Raw genomic sequence first — 23472 nt, 5'->3', positions numbered from 1 at the left:
TGTCTCACTGTGCATGCGTGAGTCAGTGTGGTTTAATTGGAATGTGTTTGTGTTGTTTCTACATGGATGAGTGACAGGTTAGTTAGCGAGTAGTTGCTGAAATCGAACAAGCTAGTCCTCTTTTATTCACAACAGTGAGTACAGTGAATATATTCTCTTCTACTTTGTTGTATTGATTTCTTCTAGAGGTGCTGACAAGGGCACCATTTTGCTGAGGAGAAACATCACAGAGAAGGAAAGCTAATCAAAATCATAAAAAGCTCAACGAATAGTAAGTTATAACTGCTGTTCTACACAAAATACGGTAAGAAACCCTTGGTGAAAAAAATATTTTGCAGTTTTGGGATAAAACAATAATACACCCCTTAGGTTTCTGCAGTTTGCTGAAATACCTGAAATACATTCAAAGAGTTCCACCTACCAAAATTGGGCCTTATTCTCATTTACAATGTGGCTTTTTATCTTCCTTTTTCAGTAAAAGGGATGTCTGAGGAGACATGAATTGCACTCAAATGTTTCCTCACAATGGAAGCAGTAGGTTACTAGCTCGTTTGTACACTGCCTTGCATATTAAATTCTCATTCATACCTGTGTGAACTGAGTACAAAGTGAGGTAAATATCATCCAGAGTCATCCGCTCCCATGGATGGAATCAGGCCCGTTGTTCTGATTTTGAGGAACAGTTGGGGAAATGGACGTGAGCTATCTTTAACAAGCAATTCAAAAGTGTAAAATGGCCAGATAAATATTTATATTCTTGATTTGAATAGAAGATTGGACTTTACGTGGTGCAAGATCATAGGTTTACATTTATTTCAAGCCAACCCATAACAGTCTTCATCCTCCTAGCATCTTGTAATCTGTTGTCAAAGAGATTCCACTGGAAGTTGGACATAATACATTCTGTTGGTTGTGCCTACTTAACTTAATTGAAATCAAAATGATGAAACTGAGGGTGGAATTTGGCCCAAAATTTCATAAGCAGTTATTAAAAATATGCTTACTTTAGTTTGCACTAAGCCTGTATCCATATACCATGTATACAGCAAACCCTTTAGTTTAACTCCTAGTTGGTCTCAGGAATGACTGGAAACTCCGCTGAACTTCTGGGTATGAGGTCAACCCTTTTGCTGCTGAGTTTCTCTCCTTTCTGCAGTTGAAATTTACCATATGCTGCAAGCCTTGAGAACAGAAAGTCTACCTGGAGTATTCTTATCACAGTCCTTGCTGGCTTTCAGCCATTCTGTTCTCCACTGTTTTTTCTACTGCCCACAGCTAAAGACAGCCTGGAAGGAGATATACTAATCTGTAGACTGATTCTTAGAAGGTTTTTCACTTCACAAATAAGCAGCATGTTGGGAATATAGGTGGAAAAGTGTGACTCATGTGATTCAAGCTGGTTGAAAGCACCTCAAAGTACCAGTGTAGAAATACCCAAATGGTCTGAGAAAAGGGCATGTCCTTTATGAAAAAATAAAGAAAGCCCTGGCAGAATCATATGTAAAATGTTTACTATTGCAGATAGGCAATTCATTGCAGTTAATCAATATTCAGTGTCTGTAGCCTGCTTTTTCAGTGCAAGAGAAGGGAAACACATTACACTATCCAATCCTCAGTACCCAGAGCTGGCAAAATACTTAATTGACTTTCCAAACAGATTCACTCTATTAAAACTTGTGCCTAGACTCTGAGGGCATGTCCACACATTCAGGCACTCTTGCTTGCAGCAGCTCAAATAGAAGTGGCATAAATCTGAGTTGGGTCTTTTTGCCTCAGCGTATATGCCTGGACATGCACTTTGGTGTGGGCCAAACTGTGCCACTTGAGGCAAAATAACCTTGCCTGGCTCCTCCCAAATCTGCAGCCAGTGGGAGCTAGAGGCTGTATAAAAACCTACCCTGTGCTGGCCCCAGGAGTATAAAAAGCTGCCCTGGCAAGTAGCTCTGGGCTACTCACTGTCAAGAACTTCTGGGGAGGTGCATGGCTGGGGCATCCCAGTGGCTTAGTCTGTACTCCAACCTCATGCCACGAGCCACTGGGGGCCTCAGCTGGTGTCTCCTCTATAGAGTTGTCACCACAGGCATGTATGTGGCAAGCTTCACAGACACCCTGGTCTCCTGCCCCTTCTGCGGGCAGAAGGAGACCCTGGTGCACAAAATCCTTGAGTGCACCAGGCTGCAGCCCCTCCACCTCCAGAATCTCCTCCTGAGGTTCTAGCTGATTTTCAACCCCCACCTTTTTGTTTTTGGTCACTCCACCTGTGGCCCCACCAAGTCCTGGGACCTCCAGGTCAATCTCCTCCAGGCCCTAGCCAAGTGGGCTCTGTACTTGACCAGGAAGGAGGCCCTGGCCAGGATGGTGCCCAGAGACTATGAGGCCACTATCCTCTCACTTGTCTGAGCATATTTCTGGGCAGAGCACCAGTGGGTGGTATCCACTGGTTCCTGGGATGCCTTTGGGGACTGGTGGGTGTGGCCCGGGGGGCTCTGCTCAATGTACCCCTCTGGAGCACTTGCTTTCATGTTTTGATCCTTTGACTCCCATGTCACTCCTATCCCTTTTTTTTTTCCTTAGTTGTCCCATGGAATCAGTTGTTCCATTCATCCATTAGTCCCCATATAGTGGGGGCTACTAGTTTACTGGGTGCGCCTTAGAGCCCATGGCAATTTTGAATAGACAAATAGACAGGAGCTTCTGGGGTCCAGCCAATTAGTACCTGGGGACACTACACCTTGTGCCACTTGGACTGCTGAAGGAGCCCTGAGAGTTCCCTGCACCCTCTACGCAGTGCAGCAGTCTGGCAGTGGGGGCTGCTGCCTGGCTGTGACCTGCTACCACCTCTGAGAGCATATGGCCCCAAGACTCCATGGCTGCCAGATCCATATGAGGACTGCATAGCCATTAGAGGCAATTGCCAGTGGGTAGTGCCTTTGTGCGGCACTACCATCTCAGCAGCTATCACCTGGAAGATGTTCTCTGTGTGGTGGCCTACTTTGAGCTGTCAAAGCATATCCCCCTGGCCTCAAGTGGCCAGGAGGTCAATCACCTGTAGCTGGGTCCCTGGTGCCAGCTCTGAGCAGGCTTCTGTGCTTGAGTCCTGCCGCTTGCCTCACTAGCAGGAATTCTGGTATTCCCTATTTCAAAATTGAAAAATCCATGATAAAAAAATTCCAAAATCAGTCTTTAAAATACCCCAAGATCCATGTTCTTTCACAATTAAAACAAAAGACCATTAGACATACACAAGTTCACACACATACCAAATCAAATCAGTTGGACAATGTTTTATTTAAAATTTACAATTTTAAAGCATTTTGGATAGGTATTCTCCCCAGGTAGTGCTGGGGAGAATAGGGCTCTTCCTATTTGCTGATGATCTCCCCTGATGAGTTTGCAGGCAGCCACCAGGTCCCCCCTCAGCCTCCTCTTGCTGAGGCTGAACAGGTTCAGGTCCCTCAGTCTCTCCTCATAGGGCCTGTTCTGCTGCCCTCTCACCAAACAGGTGGCCCTCCTCTGAGCCCTCTTCAGGCTGGCCACATCCTTTTTAAAGTGCAGCTCCCAGTACTGGACGCAGTACTCTAAATGTGGCCTGACCAATGTCGCATAGAGGAGGTGTATCACCTCTCTGGACCAGCTTGAGATGCATGACATGGTATGACTGGTTTTGCTGGCTGTGGTCTGGCATTGGCGGCTCATGTTCATCTTGGGTAAATATAGTAATAAAGCTGAGGTGTCATTGAAAAAAACATATGGGCAACCTAGACATCTTTTGTTTATTTTTCCCAAGAAACCTAGAGACCATCTTTGGCTAAGATTCAGCTCCCCAAAGCACCGTGGGTGTAAAAGATTTTTTTCTGTTGTTGAAGACTCCAGGAAACATTATCCAATGGTAATTTCTATAATCTCTTTTTAATGTACTGGATTTGATAGTCAGCACTTAGCTTAGTTATTGTGGATAAATTCTTTCCCCCCAGTGTTTAAATTGTCTTCAAATCAATGTATCTCTTTGAAGTCATTTTGCTCGTAGGCGTTACTCATTTTAAGGGGAGTGGAGGTGGATCAATAGAGCTCTCCCATCAGTCTTCATCTTTCTCAGAAAATCATACTGGATCTGTGTTTGAAAATGAGAAAAGAAAGGATGAATGCATTTATTCCTTTAGAACTCTGCTTCAGTGGTATTTTCCCCAGTGCAACACTAACTGAATGTAACAGTGTGTAATAGTAAAATTTCAGTGTTCAGTTGGACAAGGAATGGCAATTCTACAAAGTCCCCTAAATACTGACTTTTATGATTCTTATACTCACAACAGGGCTTTAATGGAATTCATAGTTCATAATTACTCTTCTTAGCAAACTACAAGTGCATAAACAATATAAAGGTAGCAGTATACAGCTACTTCTTCCTTCAAGCCATGCAAATTGTTACTACTAGAACATACGTGTGTATTATAATTGTCTGATTTCAATCTGGTTAACAGAAACACAATAGTTAGGATCTAGAGTGGGCCAGGACAGAAACAGAGGAGAAAAAATTACAGATTGTTTTCACAGTTATAAATTAAATTAAATGCTCCTGAAATCCTCTATTATTCTCAAAGCTGGTGCAATACAAATACTGGTAATTCAAGCTCCTGTTTTGTGCAAGATATTTACTTGTTCTTATCTGGAGTGGTCTTATTCAGCAGTGGTCAGACAAGCTGCAAAATAATCCACCAATATTTTTCTGTCTTAACCTAAAAAGACTTGAGATGCTGCAATCCTCGTTCAGTTCTCTGCTTCTGTGTCTTTTCTGCAGGACTACCAATTTCATGAAAATTTTCTACATGACATAGAAACTTAACCTTGCAGAAAACTTTTTATTTAAAATGATACAAAGAGCATGCTTCTAAGTACTTAATAGAATCTGTATGTCCAATGAAGTTTGTGTTCCCCCTGTAGCAGAACAAAGGAACAAAGGAGTCGATCATGGTGGATTCAGGGTTACTTTTCCCCCAACTCTTGCAGTAAATCAGGGGATACATGAGAAGGCCCCAGCCCTAGGCGGTATGCATGGGTGGGTGGGGACAGAGCACCACCATGAACCATCCCATGCCGGTGCCCTCCTCTCAGGCAGATATGGGGGGCGGGGGTAGGTGGCACACAGTGGCTGCCACTGCCCTGCATTCAGCTGTGTGCCACACCCCCCATTTTGTATTTGATCACGTGCCATCCTTCAGCCCCACCCACTCTGAGTCCAGCTGCCAGGGGTACACTGACCCAAAAAGGTTGAAAACCCCTTTAGTAAATCATTATATCAGAACACACCTTTAAACTGAGCACATTAAACTGTACACAAAATTCTCATTTGTATGTCAATGGGAAAAAGAATTTGTGAAATATTTGATGGTATAGAAGAATATATAATTAATGTTCAGTTTATTGATAATCTCTATTAGACATAATCTAAAATTAGCAAAACATTCTTTCCTTGCCTTTAACACATGCAGAAACTTTGCCATTGGGTATCAAAATACAGGAAGACCAGAGGCATGTCTCATTCAAGTGAAATTAAGCATGTGTACAAAAGATACCCATAATTTAAGCAAACATCTTGGACTATTATTAGTTTGCTTAAGAGTGGCCATCCTATAGTTATAAAATAAGCAAATGTCCAAACATGGTTTTCACTGTGGTTACTAGAAAGTTTTAATATCTGAGTTTTATGTTATCAAAAATCATTGCCTACTATATATTTACAAACTAAAACAAATATACAGGCCAACCTCTCCATTATACTGGCATTATTTTTCCATTTGTACGTTTATTTTATAATTTAGACCATTGTTGTGCTCCCTAAATCTTTTTTGTTAAATAAATCTGGTTTTCTTCCTGTTATTGGTAATGTCATAGATCAGGGGTTTTGAGTCCAAGCATCAGTCAGATGCCAAGCACCGGGGAGGGAGAGGATGCACCTGGCTGGACACCCAGCAGGAGGGAGGGACAATGGGGTGCGTGGCTGGATGCCAAGCAGAGAGGTGGGGACAGTGCACAGGTGAGCAGGGATGGAGAGCCACCACCTCCCAGGAGCAGGTCTGGGGCAGGATGAGGACAGCAGCACCCTTCTGTGGGGTGAGGAAACTCAATGGGTTGGTGGGTGGCAGCACCTGCTGCTGCATGCCATCTTTCCCACCCTGAAGAGGGGCACTGCTGCCCTTACCCTGCCCTGGCACCTGCGCATACCCGTTAGGACTGGCTCGAGTATCCCTAGGGGTACAAGGAAGTGATCAAGAGAGAAGGCAAGAAGATGTGAATACAATGTACTAAGTATGGACTGGAAACTCAGTGTGTTGTGGCAAAGGCTATGTGCTGGGCTGGTTCTTTAAATGAGGAGCTGGAGCCAATCTAGTAACTAACCAAAGGGCGTTTTGGAATCCAGCTGGGATATCTATTATAGACTTGAGAGACTGACTAACTTAAGGGAAGGAGGTGCAAAAACTCAGCTAGGATAGTGAACCCATTGAGCCAGGGAGCTGGACTGACATTTATGGATGGAACTGAAAAAGTCCAGACATTTTAAGATAGAAGATAGGACCCAGATAAGTAAGAATTATTGAACGTATCCTGTCAGAGGCTCTATAAATGCAAAGAGTTTTGGGGCAAATAATCTAAAAGTTATATCACACAACTCATACTATTAAGTGCTTATCAAAACCTGCTTGTTGAAAGCACAGGAAAATTTCACAAGTTAATGGTTAGCTTATTGTGATTCTAAACAGGAATAAAGAAAGACCGTGGAAATTAAAATCCATATATCCAATAATAGTATTGTTACAAGTGTCCCCTACAAAGATTAAAACAAAAGATTTTTAAAAACCCCATAATTTCTTGTGTTTCTTCAAGTCATACATATATTTGCTAGCAGTTAGCATTTTGTGTAATATCACTTTTCCTCTTATGTCATTCTTGGGCACTTTCCTGAATGACCCTGCACTCTTACAGTCTGAAAAGGCCTTGGTTTGGCTCAGAGGTGGCTTGGTTTAGCAAGATGAAAGAATATGTCTTAATTCAACTTCGATTCCTTTCAATAGAACATTGCTTAGAGAAGTAAATTGTGCTTGATGGTTGTTTGGGATTGTGGGAGTTGTACATCTGATCTCATATATTTTCTAACAATCTCTTCGGCAAAAGTCTAAGGAATTTTAAAATATTAAAGAAGTAGTTAGAACTTATGACAGCTTTCCTCATGCCATACTGTACCTGAAAAAAGCCAACGGATTTAAAATCTTTTAAATTAATTATTTTTCAGGAATCACTACATTCAATGTGTATGGCTGGAAAAAATAAATATTTAGAATCATCCATGGTAGAATTTTGTTAAGTTTAATTGAAGTTAGTTTTTCATAATATTTTGATATGAAACTGACATGGGAGAAGAGAGGGAAGATTTTTTTAATTAGGTGCTTCTGAATATGGTGGTTTATCAAATACTAGTAAAAGGGTCAGGAATATTATTTATCCAATCAACTTCCAGCTGGTGGGTGACACTGTTGATGCTATACCAAAGTGGTACTTTAATAAAGAGCATCATAGCACTTCAAAATACAAACTGCTACATGCTGTGACATCATTACAGCAAGTACAGAGGTGGTAATTATGGGAATTATAGAAAATAAACATGGAAACCTGCTGTTTCCAAATCGCTGCTGATAGTAATCATTTTTGCTGATACCTTTCTTTAAATATCTTTCTATGCTGTATCTCTCTTTATGGAAGTAAGCAAACATAGCCAACAAAAATAAAGACTTCTTTAATTACTGAAATGGTAGACCAGATTGATTTCAATTTGCTTGAAGTTGAGCACATGCTTAAGCGCTAAACAAAGATACTTTCATGAATTGGGGAAGATGAATAATACTGAAACTTGGCTAGTTTTGAAATTAATATTTTCCAAGAGTATGATTAATTACAAACTTCTTTGTGGGATATTTCAAATATAAGTAGGATTTATCCTCTGAAAACTGTATAATAATTCATCTGCGGTAAATCTTGTATGGAAAAAAAATCATATGAAAGGAAATTTCAGTATCAGTCTGAAACTCCAGTAACATTTATTTCTTTTCAATGTGAAAATATTATACATTAGAGAACTTTGGTCCAAGTTATTACTAATTTCAGGAAACTATATAGAAGTAGTGGTTTCAGTGAATTTCGATATGATGTTTCCAGTTTGTAGAACTCCAAACCGAAAGGAAAACTTAAGAATATACGAAGGGATACAACTCAAGTAATACCTTAAAATATATTTGTTGATGTATTGGATCTAAAAATCAAAACCAATCAGATAATATTGTTTTCAAACTGCTGGTGATGTTATGGGACAAGCATTTGCTGTTTATTTTTTAACTTAAAGTCAGTAAGGAAATTAGAAAGTAGCAAATTGAATGTTCTGAGTAAAATGAACTGAACTATATCCTGAACTGTAGCCTGACTAGCAACACTTTCATTTATGACATAAAAATATTACCTTTACAGCCCATTACAGTAAGGTTGATATTAACAATTAGACTTTCATTTAATTAAAGACTCATTTTGAGTTCACATTGATGGTGATTAGTTATTATGATTTGTGAAGCCATTATTGATTTGAGTAAGTTAAAATGGAAGACATCAGCTAAAACATTAATTCTAAAATTTATCCAATCGATCAATACCAGGATACTTATTAAACATGCTCTTGTTTTTGAAACAATAAATAATAAACATTATCACTTACATTCTTTCCATTCTGTGGTATCTTGTGTTATCCTCCCTTTTCAACCGTTACACCCTTCATTTGTTGAGACACCCTTGGTTGTGTATACTTCCCTTTGATACATGACCATATCATTCGCATCTGATCATGTCTCACTTCTCTTTGAGTCTTTCTTTAGGCTTCATCTTCTCTACTGGGCCATATTTAAAATGTTCATTTTCAACTAAAAAAAACAACAAAAAACGTGGCTGATTACCTAGCTATTCACCACTTCTGCCTCCTCTATTCCACCTACTCCATCCAGTCATACGATTTTGGTTTTATAAGTCTTTCACAACCACCTGAAGGCATTTTTAATACATTCTCTGAAACATGAAATGCATTCATGTCACAAACTGCCACAAAACCCCTATCTCATTCAAATACATTCTTAAGATCACTTTTTTCATAGCATTCATAGGAAATGAAATTGTAGACGGATACAATTATAAGTACTGGGCATGAATTTTATGTGGGAATGTGCATTTTATTAACCAAGGTTCATGGTACATTCTAGCAATCACATAACTCTCAGTACAGCATGGGAAATGTAGTTGGACTGGAAGCCCGGCATATGTAGGGGAAAAAGAGAAGACAATGCAGGTGAAAGCTGAGCTGATTTTAAATCTACACATACAATTATGTGAACTAATCCTTGTGGTAGAAGGCCACCTCTGTTTCTCCCCAAACTCTCTGCTTTGTGACAATTTGGTTAGTATGGGCCCTGCAGAGAGTACACACCTTACCCTATCTCTTTAGGTAACCTGAGCTGGATACATTCCTGAGGGAGCTGGAAATAGGAAGTGCAGAACTGCACAAGTAAAAAAACCAAGAAAATTATTAAATATGCAAATGAATTCAACACATGAAACAGTCTTCCTTTAAATATTGAATGAAGGACTAGGAGAGTCAATTTTAACTTTAGCTCCAGTGGTTGACCTCTTATTAACTCATGTTGCCTTCCTCTTTCATTTCCCTCCTACTTGACAGTCTTTAATTGTTCAATATGTTCTTACAGCAAGAAACCTTTTTTTATATTCTATAGACTATTAAATCTCAGTTTCTCCCTGCTGTTCTGCCCTTATTTTTCTCTTCAAATTTTTCCCCCATTCCTTAAGTCTCCTTTAATGACTGTACTTGTATCAACTCATTCTCTTGTGCCTGTTCCTTGCTCATTACATTGTTAGTGTTTCCCTATGAATGTCCTCAGAACGTTATCTCCAATTTGTCCCACCAGACCATCTTTATGTGTGCAGCTGGTTAGCTTCCTTCAGAAAACCCCAAGCGTCCTCTTGATTTCTGCCCTACTCCAACAGTTTATTCTTTATTTTGGCATGAAACAAGTAGGCATATAAGGGTACTCTGCTGGGCTTGCTTACTGCCTTACTACTGGAGATGTAAAATCTCAGCAGGAACAGAATACCAGCTTTGGATTACTTTTTGTTGTTCCCACTGTGCAGGATGTTACCATGCTGTTAAATTCAGCTGACTTTCTGGAAGATGTAAATTTTTCAAGATCTAAGGGAGCTAAGATTTCTCACTTCTTGACTGCCTATGTTCCATTACACACTATAGCTATTGATATAATTTGCTTATCTTCTCTCTTTCTGGCATAATGCTATCCCTTATTTGTTTCTGCTAATGATTATGAGAGCTAGATGAGATTCTTTCTTTTTGTATTCCACTTCTTTTTACACATCAACTTGCATAAGTGTACATGTGTACTAGGGTGGTGACAAGAAAACGCAAAACATTTTCTTGCAAAGGAACACTTAATTTAATCAAGAGTATTCCTCACTGGTTGTCTCAAATTCTAACATTGACCTACAAACTTTCCGTGGATATTTTAAGTGGAGCACCTAAAAGGCCCTTTTGTAACTGCCTGCTACTGGATAAATCTTCATCCTTCTTCCCATCTAGCAAACATTCTCAATTCTTGTTGTTTTGGCCGGGTCTCATTTTCCTGCTTCCAAGAAGACAGAATATTCATATGGCAACCCATTTGTGTTTGCCTTAAATTAACTTTCCAGATATTCAGTTTAAGCTCATTTAAATATTTACACAAGTCCTTGTGAACTTGCCTTATTAAGCAACACCACATTTAAAGATCTAGGTAAACAAAGCCTTGGTTGGGATGACATAGTTGGGGATAGTCCTGCTGTGAGCTGGGGGTTGGACTGAAGTCCCTTCCAACCCTGATTTTCTATGATCTGTGAGTCATATTGCAGCATCAGAGCTTAAATACAGAATACTTTTGGTGAGGCAACATAGCAATTGCAAAGACACCCATCAAATATCTCACAAGGAAAAAAGGAAACTACAATTGAATGAATTATGTGTTCTGTTCTAATTGTTATTGATTATATGTTTAGCAATATGTGTATTTTGGGCTTGGCTTTCTTAGCCTTATTTTGATTTAATTCTTCCATCATGTTTAGTTTTCATTTTGCTAAAGACTGCTAAGACTGTGATTCTGCTGTTGATAGTATCTGTACACAATGAATTCACGCGGGCCTGCATATCAAGTAGTTCACCTGCATGCTATCAACTGCAGAGTTGCGACTTTAAGTATAAAACAGCAGCATGAAGATTCTATCAAATGCTTCCTTGTTCTTGTGGGATATTCTCAATGCGAGGACCTGCTTGTACAAATGATGTACCCTATTGTTCTACAGAATTCTATGTATACAGAAGGTCCCATTATAATAACAGCTGAGTACTTCACAGCAATTAACACATTTTATCTTCACAATACTTCCCTTCAGTATGATACTCATTTTGCACCTTGGAAATTGAGGCACACAGTAGACAAGGCGACTTGCCCATCACCATGCAGGAAATCTGTGGTTTAGACAATGAATCGAAACAAAGTTTCTTGATTCCATGGCTGTTTGCTCATTTGTAAGACCCAACTTCCTTGAGAAAGAAATAGAATACGTCTCCTTCCTTAACTGTGATCTGAGGTTTTTGTAGGTGCGGGGAGGGGAGGATCGATTTTTCTTTAATTTGCAAATATCCTTATTTTCACTTAGAAACAAATTTAGACTCTAAAATTAATACACACTTAGGTTTCAGATGAAATATCAATGTTTTATAACGTGTTTTATAACTGATAGTAAGAGAAATTTAAGTAGCATTGACCAAGTGGCATGAACTGAGTAAAGAAATTCATTCAAAACCATGGCAAGAAGAAACCAATAAAGTTAACCAGTGGTCTTGGAAAATTGTACTATGTCAAAAACTGATATGAAACTCCTCTCTTGAATATTCCCTCGGCTTTAGCTGACTGTCACCAACAGGTTACACTACATAAAGAAATATTTTCTGGTAATCATATCTTTGAAATAAAATTGTGACACATGATTGCTTCTTAGCTATAAGCAAGCCACATAGATGTGCCATATCCCAGTTACCTTTTGATAAACCACAGCCTGAAGCAGATGTGTGTCATAGTTTTCAGTTCAGATTCATGCTTGCTACAAAATATTTTATTTTTCTTTTCATTTTGCATGTATAATTTATTTTGTTGCATATGTTCATAGAGTATGTACAGAAAATACATGAAAACTTGCTCACCTTCAAGATCTTAAATTCGACTGATGATGGCACATTATATATATTTATATTTATATTCTTGGTGAAAGGTGTTTGTGATCTTCTGAAATATCAGAAGTGTTTTAAATCAAATGGGTTAACATTTTCTTTGGAAAAAAAATAAAAGATGTATGAGCAGGTATATATTTTAGATATTTCTATTTATTTTATTTTTAGAGATTAGACTCATCCCATCCTAAAATCCATTTCAGATTCTTGGATGCTGAAATGTGCAGAGTGTATTTAGATATACCAGTATTTGGTTAGTCATCTACTGGCTGCCCCTTATAAACAAACATTTGCATCCTTCAAGTGTGTTTTGGATAACACAATTTACACTCATCTTTGCATTCTAGAAACACCATTATTTACAGTCAGCCACCCTAGAACTTTGTTTTCTTACATGAAAAGTGGAATTAAATGCAAGTGGAAATGAAGCACATTTTGATATAGGAGAATAATGTAAGTTCTAGTAAACCATATTTAAATAATTTTTCATAAATAAGCATTAAAGACTGAACAGGAGAATTCTACTCTAGAACTCTTAATTGTATTGTTTTGTTTGTTTGGGGTTTTTTGTATTAATAAAGGAGTTTTATTTTTCTTTATTTGGTAATTATGTCTAAGAGTCATGTGATATTTTGAGTTCAGTCCTACAAAGCTACATGATAAAATATCTTTCATTTAAATCTTCTTCATGATAATTACTATGACAGACCAATAATAATAAAAAAGTAAAAATAATTACTATCAAAATACTAAATTCATAACAAATACTATGTAGAACATATTATCTATTTCAGGCTGCAGTACTGTTATTCTTCGTGCCTAAGGTTTTCTGTGAAATGCATCACGATTGTTATCTTTTTCCACAGTTGAATTTAGACACTATGGCTCGATTCAAATGTGCAGGCATGTGTGGTTTGTGATGCCACAGACTTCCTGGTAACAAGATAAATAAATAAATAAATAAAGTGCCCATAGCAGTGTGGCACACCCTCTGGAAGCATGCACTGGCAGGCACAGAGGTTTGGTCCTCCTGGGAGAAGCCCTGGCTGTCAGCCCCAGCGTCTCCCCTCCTCTAGTTGTCCCCCAACTCTCCCAGCATGCTGAGATCTGGGACAAGTGGGAAAGTGGCAGTCTCCCCAACGTGGGGCATTTTGCCCTGCACCAAAGTCCATGTGCAGGGGCACGTGCAGCAGCAAATGTCTGCTGCTACTTTTCTCGCTGCGGCAAGTGCATGTCCCTGTATGTAAGAACATGCCCTATTTGAGAAGATTCTATACCCCAGCTAGGGTCTGAGTCCTAAGTTTGAGTCTTTCTTCTTCTTCTGAAGCTTTCAACTTCAGTGCTTAAGGACTTTGGCAGCTGCTTTGTGGCCCTGGGACTGGCTTAGCCTGGGTCTGACTTGGTAAGCTAAAGAGTTCCTCTCTATAGACTGGGCTGGAAGGAGAGGAGCTCTCAAGTACCATGCCTTGCCCCGTCCCTTGAAAGAGGCCCTGGGGACTCCAAAAAGCACAGCCAAGAGGAGCTTCAAACACAAGGCTTGTCCTGTGGGAAACAGCTAGGTAACCATAAGGCCAAATACTGGGATGGTAGCTAAATCTGGCCATGTTTTTCAGCTGGCACAGATTTTCACCCTACTTCCTTTGGAATAGTACTGTGCAGTAACATGTGTAGACACAGCCTGGGAGCAAATTTACTCCCAGGCGAGCCCTGCCACTAGGGGGCCAGCCTGACACTAGCCCAAGGGCTGGAAGCTGAGAGCCTCTCCTGCTCCAGGGATGGACTGCCTCTATGGTAGCTCCTGTCCCAGGCTCTTAAAAGCCTGAAAGCATTTTGAGCCCTGGGGCACACCACAGGGAGCCTGAGGGCACTGCAGGCCCTGTGTGTCCCCCTGGGCAGACCACAGTCTAGTTGTGCCAACTTGCCTACACCCCAATGCTGCTGCCTGGCACAGTGGTACTGTGCCCTTGCCAGGCCTGCGCCATCCACATCAGCAGGTTGCTGTCAGTCGCAGGTACCTTCTGGCTGCTGGGGCCAGCTCCAGCTGCCCATAGCCCATCCCACCCTGAAGCCTACCCTAAGCATTGCCTCAGCCACACACCTGTCACTCCCATATTGAACCACTTTGCTGGGCACTGCAGGCATATGCCCAGGCCCAGCAGCAGAGGGCCAGCAGGAGAAGGGGTGGCGGCAAGCCTGAGACTGAATCCTGACTGTCAAGTGCATCCTCTCCCCTATATGCAGCTGCAGGCCCTGCAGAGCCATAAGAAACTGTTCATGTGAGTTTGCAACATGTATGAGATAAGATGCTGCACCAGGCCCACACTTCTGCATGCAGCCTGACAGCCCCTCATAGACATGGGTTCGGATCACCCACCCCACTCAAACTGGCACTCCAATTCCACCTCCCCCCATAGTACAACAAATTCGCCAGTCTTCTGTGACCAGTTGGGGCACTGGGTGACAGGCACAGGTGTGGGCATGGGTGTGGGGAAGGATGAGGCCATAACGGGTCCTATGCCATCTCTCTAGGCCTTGGTGCACAGTCAGGGCCCTGTGGATGTTCCAGCTCTGTTAGAGGAGGACCCTGGACAGGACTCCTGGACCGGCAGGTAACGGCATCGGGGGACCAGCTGCCCGATGCTTGAGCTTGGTGGGTGGAGGATGTGGTCCACCAGGACACTTAACAGGCACAGGATTTGACCTGCAAGGATGCATGGGACCAAGTGGATCATGAGTTCCAGACACAGCCCCTGGCCCTGGAGCATGAGCAGTTAGAGGCACTGCAAGAGCAGACTGAGAACAATGACCACTGACTGCTGGACATGATTCTGGCTTTGGCAATCAACTTTGTGCTGGCTTCTACCTGGCCCCTGACCCTAGCCCTACCTGGCCCCTGGAAGCCACCCTTTGCCCAGAATCAGGCCACTGCATAGGCCTTGGAGGAGGTACTGACCTGCCTTCAGCAGCCAGAAGCTCTTAGCCCAGCCCCCACCCCAGGTCTGGTACCACCCAGCCCCCTGCCTAATCTCATCTCCACCACTTCTCCCTTCTTCATGCAGAAGTAGAGCTGCAGCAACCTGCAGTACAGATGGGACCACACACCAGCCCTGCTGGTCCTGGATACTGGCTGCTGAGGGGGAGCTACCTGTGTTGGGGAAGCACCGGATGCCATCACCCCTATGGATATTCTCCACTTGCCGCACTTGCTGCAGCATGTGCATCCATGGGGAAATGGCCAGAAAGTGCCTGCCTGGCACCTATCCCTGGGGTCTGTGCCCTAGGTGCCCCCACCACAATGCCCCCCATCCCAAGTTGGCACACAAAATACATTGTAGATATAGTTTTCATGGGAAAGAAGATATTTTAGTGTTGGTCGATGGAGTGGGTTGTCAGGGGGCTGTTTGTTAAGGGTGGGGAGGAGGGCTCAGATTGTTGGGGAAGGAGGTGGAGGGGGACTTGTTGGAGAGGGAGGTGGAGCTCTGGTTGATGTGAGGGGAATAAAAACTTGTTCTTCTGAGATGTGTCTATGAGAACATGATGCTCAAGGTAGGCTGGGGGGTGGGTGGTCCATGGACTATGGTGAAGGTGGGATAAAGTGGGGAGTGCAAGAGGAAGTGGTCTTCCAGCACCTCCCACATCTGGTGCCCTGGCCTCTGGTGGCAGGTGTGTGGCTCTCTTAGAAATTCGCCAGGCAGGGGCCACCACTGTCACTCTGGCATCCTCTGCATGCTGCATCCTCCTGCTGCCAGGCATCCTCCTCGTGCTATGCCTCTTCTACCCAGACCTTATGAAACAGCTGCCCCCCAAGCTTCACAGATATTATGTAGTATGCAGGCTGTGATGATGACCCAAGGGAAGTTGTTCTTAATGAACTTGAGGTTGGAGGGGAGGGTGTGCCACTGACTTTTCAGGAGACCAAAGGCACACCACCAGGGAAAAGGTTCAGTTCAGGCAGTGTTTAACATGGGCCTGGCAGGGTATAGGGATGTATAAGCCTGGCCTGTGTAGAGATGTATGAGCCAGGGCAGGATTGGGTAGGTGGAGCCCCTAGTGATAAGGGGTAGGACCACCACAGCAGTCAGCTGCAGGTCCAGCACCCCCATGTGAAGTGGCTGCTCTACATCAGGTGTAGCAGGGTGGAGTTTCTGAAGATGCAGGATTCATGGGTTTTGCCCACCCAAACAGTACTCATGTGCATGAAATCCCCACAGTAGTCCATGATGTCCTGAAGGACCATGAAGTGAAAGCCCTTCTGGCTGTAATAGGAATGGCCTCTGTGGAATGGGCAGATAACAGGGATGACCTGTCCAGGGCCCTAATGCACTGGGGGAATCCCAGGGAATGGAACCCTGTCACCACTGCCAGGGGTCATGTGTGTGGAGCACCATGTTCCCTAACATGTCCTGAAAGGTGCCACATACCTCCAGAATGGCCTCCCTGGCAGTGGCCTTGCCACTTCAGCATGAGAACGAGTAGCCACATGCTGGTGTCTTGCTACTCCAGGCATGCCTAGAGCTGCTCCAGGAGATCCCAGAAGGTGGCCTGGGTCATCCTGAAGGCCTCCAGCCACTGCTCATTGTTCCAGATGTGCTGGGTGATATGTTAGCACCAGTCCCAGCTTGCCTGGTGGGCTCAGAGGTGGTGGGGCTGGAGGCTTAGAAGGGTAATAGCAGCCCCAATGGTGGCATCTTGGAGCCCATCATTGCTGTCCCTCCTGGGGTGTAGCCAGGTGGACAGGGTTGAGGCAGCAGGTGCATAGTGATGGCCCTGGGATGGCATGTGGTGTGTAGTTGCTGCATGTGGCAAAGGTGGGATTGGAGAGATGGCCAGGTGACAGTGGTGTGATGAGCCAGCAGAGCCAGCGTGGCAGTCAGTAGGAGCCCAGGGTGATGGTCATGGCTGCCAGAGACAGGAGCTAGAAGCCATAGCATGGGAAAGCACAAGTGGCAAGGAAAGTGCTGCTGCATGGTGTCTCTGCCACTGAAAATGTATGTGCTTCAGTTTGCGCAACTCTAAGTAAAGTTAGAAAAAGATAGGCCTATGTCAGAGAGTTGATACTAAAGTTAATTCACTTTTCTTCATGCACTATTTTGATAGTCTATGGTGAAAGCCATTGACATAGGTGAAATAACAACAACAACAACAATTGTTACTATTATTATTGGGTTTTTTACTGGCTTTTCCTAACCTTTTATTATATATCATTTTTCCTAATCATCACGTATTTATGATTTGGACAAGATGTATATCTAGGACCTGTCTGCAGATTCTATAACTGCTGCTGTGGTTCCTTCAATGTGCTAGAGGCAATTTTTGTTGCTACACATTACATCCCCTGTCCAACTGCTTCTGATCTTATTTTGGCTTCTGTGCTTCCTAATAATATTTTAGATTTTTTTATGTTTTTTATGATCTAATTTCTAATTGATACATGCCCTTCCTTTGGTCATTTGCTCATTTTTGTAAAGTTTTTCATTTTGTTGTAATTTTGTCACTGGGTTTTCAGCCATCCACCCTGCTACTTTTCTTTTGGTTTTTATTTCTTTACTTATCATTGCCTCACATGCATTGAAAAGAAATGATTAGATTAGTTCCATCAGGCTTAGAATCCACCTCAAAGACCACATTTTTCTTTCTCTTATGGAGGTTTTCTTTATGCATCTGAAGATATTGGAAAATAAACACTTTTTATTCTATCATATCCTCATTTATAATTAACCTAAAGGAAATATCTGTTTTGGTTGAGGCAAGTGCTTGGCAATCTGGGCATATAGATCCCATCTCCCATTCTGGATTCTTCAGTGCATGAAGGGTGCTGATAAACTGGAGAGCATGCAGAGAATAGAAAGGTAGTTCCAAATGCTTCAGGAAGGCCATTAAACCCAATCTTAGTTCACCCATTTTCTAGCATGGCATTGCTATAACAATTAATCCTTTGAAATATTTATAGAAAATAATTATTTAGAAAGTAATTATTGCAAAGACTTGAGTTTATATCTCCCTACATATCTTTAGTATTCACTCCAAAACTGTAGGTACTTTATTTGAAGAGTGATTTCATTGTTAAATGTCTAATATTTGAATTTGGTAACTATTTATTTGGTGACTATTTACAGGATTCTACAATAGCTTCTGTAGTTCTGGGAGCCCTAGGGTCCCTGAACCCTGGGGAGTCTTCATGTTAGGTTGCACTGGAACCACAAACCATGAGACCCTTGACTCTAGGGAAGTCTGCAAGACTAGATTGCTTTGGAACCACATACCTTGAAGATCTAGAGTCCCAAGCAACCTGACAGATAACCTGGCCAGACATTACCTAGGTTTCTAGCAGAACCCCATCTGTTTCATCTAAAGTTTTTCAGAACGATGAGGTTTTCATGGAAGTAGTCTTCGCTGATCATGGCCCTTTTGGGTGTAGAAGTAACTGAGGACAAAAGAAAGAGAAATAAGCACATTACAAGCCTGATGAACTCCTAGCTCCATATATTGGTAGGTTCCTATCAACATTGAGGAGGAAGGTAGGTAATTTTGTGGGCCAATCATAGCACCTACTGCCATTTTTGTGTTTTTTCTTGATTTTAGGTTTTTGTGTTTTTTCATGGTTTTCTGGCTTTTATGATTTAGCATGGCTCTCTCAGCCAATGAACAATGAAGGCGGGTCTCGGCTCTCATTGGCTGAGAACATGACCCTTCAAGCAGCCCTACTTCTCACTGCTGATTGATCAAGAGGAATGCCACTCATATGGTTCCACCCCCTGCTGCTGATTGGTGGACAGGAGCAGGGCCGCACAATGGGCAGCCCTCTCAGCCAATCAGCAGTGGAGGGAGCAGACAGCCGCCATCTTGGCTCCTTTTCTGTGTGCTGGTGACTGTGGAACTGCTGGCTCCCACTAGGGATCTAGCATTTTATTTTCAGTAAAGTTTTTTTTTTTCTGGCAATTCCTTGAAAATTCACAGGGAACACTACTTCTTATGGAAACCTCCTCAAATTGTGGTTTCCATGAAGAACACAAAATACTGTGATTTGAATAGGTCCTACATATTGGTAAACAGAATCTGACTAGCTCTTTTGTGTGGCCTCTTCATCTTTAAAAGTCAGACCATTTGATGATAATTCGATGATAATGTAGGAATGCAGCTTTGAAAACCATGGGAGCTAGAGATCTTGGGTGAAAGGGAGAAATAGCCAGCTGAAACAAGGAGGTAGCTTCAGGCTAGCTAGGGTTTTAAAGGTCATCTTATATCTGAGCCTTCATGTTGGGTTAAACATAGTTCACTGAAAGTACTGCAGTCTTGTATGAACTAGCTGACCTACCCATAATAGATTTGTCTCTAAAAAAGCAGCAAATTTTCTAACCTATATTCATGATCTGCCATGTTTCTATTGCTTCTGCCATGGGTCCTTGTAACATTGCATGGTGCCATTCTCTGCAAACTTTAATATCATTGTCTATAAAATGAGTTGCTGCCACTGCAGACATTTTTACAATTGTGTGTGTGAACTTATCATACCAGCTGGAGACTGGTTGACTGCTTTCAGATTAGCTGATGATTGTCATTGTTTGATGGAACAGCCCTTAACTGTTAAAGTCCTTGAAGTTGAAATCATTTTCATCTTGGAAATATCCCATGCCCGACATAATTCTTCTCTTGAGAGCTATTTCTCCCCAACAGTTTTCCTAACTGCAAAGTTCTTTTACTGAAGTAAAAAAAGGTTTTTGCTTTCTTTGTCAATTGTCTCAACAGCTGATTCACTCATTACACTTAAATAACACAACAACATGTAAATAAATCAAATGCTAATATAACTCCAGGAAGTGAGAATGTAGTTCATTGTCTGAAGAAGAGAAACATCTTTGGCACAGCAGGTAACTCTTCATAGCAGAGATTACACTATATATATATATTTTTTCAACAACAATATACAAAATGTTTCCTTTATTTTCCTAATTGTATCTCTAAATGTTTTTACAACTGAAAGGTATAAAACACAGTGATTCTAGTGTGCCTTCATCTATTTTAGAAAAAACACTTATTTGTGCTACCTACATCTAAATAAAAATGCTAAATAAATTGCTTTCAGCAATTGCAAATCATATATTTTTTTAAACTATAAGTTTTAAATGATTAAATCTTATTTCAAAGGATAGATTAATTTCTTTAAAACATTAGAAATATTCTACGAGAATTGATACTTAAAAGTGGGTATTACATACTGATATTGGTATCAGAGCCTATTAATATATTTTGGCCCAGTAAATGTACATATTGTCATTTTAATTCACCTCCTTGGCATATCCAGGAACCTCTAAATTAAATAGGCATTTTTAAATTTACAAAATGTTATTATTTCTCATAATGGCCGTTTTGTTTCTGCAAAGCATCTTTCTGAGGAGGCAAGAACTGCATCAGGAAAAGATAAATCGGCACAAAACTCTGTTAATTTTGGCTGTACAATGTTAACAGAGATCTTTTTAAAAAATAGACTAACATTCTGATGATCTGTGTCCAGTTCCCTGCTTTGCCACAAATAGTCTTCGCTATCTTATGCAAATTACTTAACTCCTCTGGATCTGAATGTGTAATCTCCAAAATGAAGATAAAGTTTCCTTTCTCTCACCCTTTTCCTCTCAAGTCTATTTATCAGAGATGAGCAAGAACAGGATTTTCTGTTCCATGCATGAAAAATTCTGATTATTTGAAAACCAGTTGGCATCTGAGTAACATGACGATATATTCATTCTTCTTCAATTAGAGAAAAAGGCCATGCCAGGAAGTGGATCTTCCATCCGGTGGGAAGCCAGTCATGGAAATTTACCTCCAGGTTCCCTAGAGAGATGATGGGTCCACATCATTCCAGCTTGCCGCATTTTCAGGAAAATCAAAGTGGTTTATAAAATAAAAAAAGTTCCCTACTGAAGTTTTCAGTAACTTGAAAACTTCATTGTCCAATGGAAAATCATTCACTTGGACAATTCTAAATAAGCTCTATTATTTATACTATCAGTGTAAGGCAAGGCAGGACATGACCTTAGATCTAAACTAACTCAACACAATGTTTAGGAACCCTCCAGTATTTCTTTCACATCATGCTTTTATCATATCAATGTTATCAAGAAAATGATTTTTAAGAACACTGTACTTAACTGTTGATATTTCCAGGTTGATCTAGTGAAAAACCTGGAGTCTGGAAGTTTGATCAACACAGCACTTTAAGACAGTTTCTTCTTATTTGAATGATTAGAACATAAGAACATAAGAAGTGCTGTACTAGGTCAGACCAGCTGTCCATCTAGTGCAATATTCTGACATTAAGCCCTTAGTGATGCCTTTACAATATTCTATATTTATTCCTTGCATTTGGAGGAAAGGATGGATTTGGACTTAGAGGTAGTCAGCAGAGGATTTGCTAAAGGCCAACAGTAGGAAAAACTCAAGGATCTCATTTTTAATAACAAATCAAAGTCCAACTCTATGGGTGTGTCCTGATAAGCATACATCTGTGGTTTGCAGTGCCTCAAACCTGTAAAATTCTGATTGAATTCAGGTAAAAACCTGTTTGAGGCACTGCAAGCTGTGTGCGGTGCATGTGCACCCATTCACCATGCTGTAGATTTGTGGCATAGTGCCAAAATTTGACACTGGAAGATCCTGGTGTCAAAAAAAAAAAGGAGAAACAAAAAACCACCACAAAAAGTGGTGTGGTGCATATGGCAGCAGTGTGAGTCACCAGAAATGGAGCCTGGCTGCTGGCTGGGCTCTGAGCAGTTGGGTTGGTACCACTGCTCTGGGAGGCCCCAGAATCCCCCCAGGATCCCAGCACAGCCTCCCCTTCCCCACCCGGAACAATTTGTGCCACACCAACCCCACATGCAGGGGCATGTGCAGCAGCAAAGCTACTGTTTTTGTCATAGCAACCACATGCCCCTGCATGGGGGGACATGTTCTATGGGTGTAAAATAGTGGGGAAAAGCAAAACTTTTGTGAGTAGCACCCATAAAACAAATTTTGTAATAAATACCTTATTATACATGATTCATTTAGTCTCTTTATAAGAACATTTTATATTCAATCTATAACTGAATACCATCTGGGTGCATCTACACATGCCATTAAGGTCATGTGACACAACTGCTCACAGGCACAGCATCTACATGTGCACCCAGGACTGCAGTGCTTTGAGTCAGGGAAAAGCATCCCTGGGCTGGCAGGAGGCCCAGAGAGTCAGCCCTGGGCTTTGGATGGCAGCATCAGGCAGTGAATGGACTGGCTGGGGCACAAGGGTGCTAAAGTGTGGGGCTAGGTGGCAGGTAACCCCCTGCACTTTAGCACCCTTGTGTCCTAGATATCCCCTGTCACCATCTAAACATTCATTTCAGTGCAATTAAGTACTTGGCCATAAGAAAGTACTGTCCTTGACAGTACTATCCTACAGTGGAATTAATTTGCTACGCCTTAATACCTATACATGGTGTTGCTACTCCTTGTGGAAGAAATCAAACTTCGCGTTGTGGTTGAATGAGAACTGACAGAGCCAACTTTTGTTTATTTAGGCCTATACTGTGATCACAGGGAGAATTCCATACAGCAAGGGGAATCACCCGCTTGTCTGTTTCAAAGAAATCCTCCTCCTCTCAAAGGTTTCAAGCATATTTATACTTACGACAGATAAAGAGAAAAAAAATGACCTTGGAGAAACCAAAACAAGTTTACTTAATTGGGCACAGGGTAATAAGACATGCAGTATTCCTTATCTCAAAACATGTAACTGAAATAAGCAGTATTAGCTCTTCTGGTCTTTGTCTGTTTTCCTAGTCAAGTAGGCCAGAAGCCCCACTAAATTTACTACCACACCCTTAATACATGTATAGCTAGTGATGCTTTCCTGCAGGGTTAATTAGTCAACTGCAGGAAGGTGCATGTGTAGATGAACCCACTATGCATCTGGATGTTAGAAATGGAGTATTGTTAGAAATGCACAGCTTGCATCTTGCACCTGATAAGAAAGAAACACTGCCAAGGACTTTTTTCCTTGCCCAGCCTTGCCACAGCTTTTCTTATACTAAATTGCAGACTCTCCCCCAGCTTCTCCCTAGCCT

The sequence above is a fragment of the Crocodylus porosus genome, unplaced genomic scaffold (genome assembly GCF_001723895.1).
Source record: "Crocodylus porosus isolate Cpor-Errol unplaced genomic scaffold, CroPor_comp1, whole genome shotgun sequence".
Taxonomy (NCBI): Eukaryota; Metazoa; Chordata; order Crocodylia; family Crocodylidae; genus Crocodylus; species Crocodylus porosus.
Note: the sequence above shows the minus strand (reverse complement) of the source record.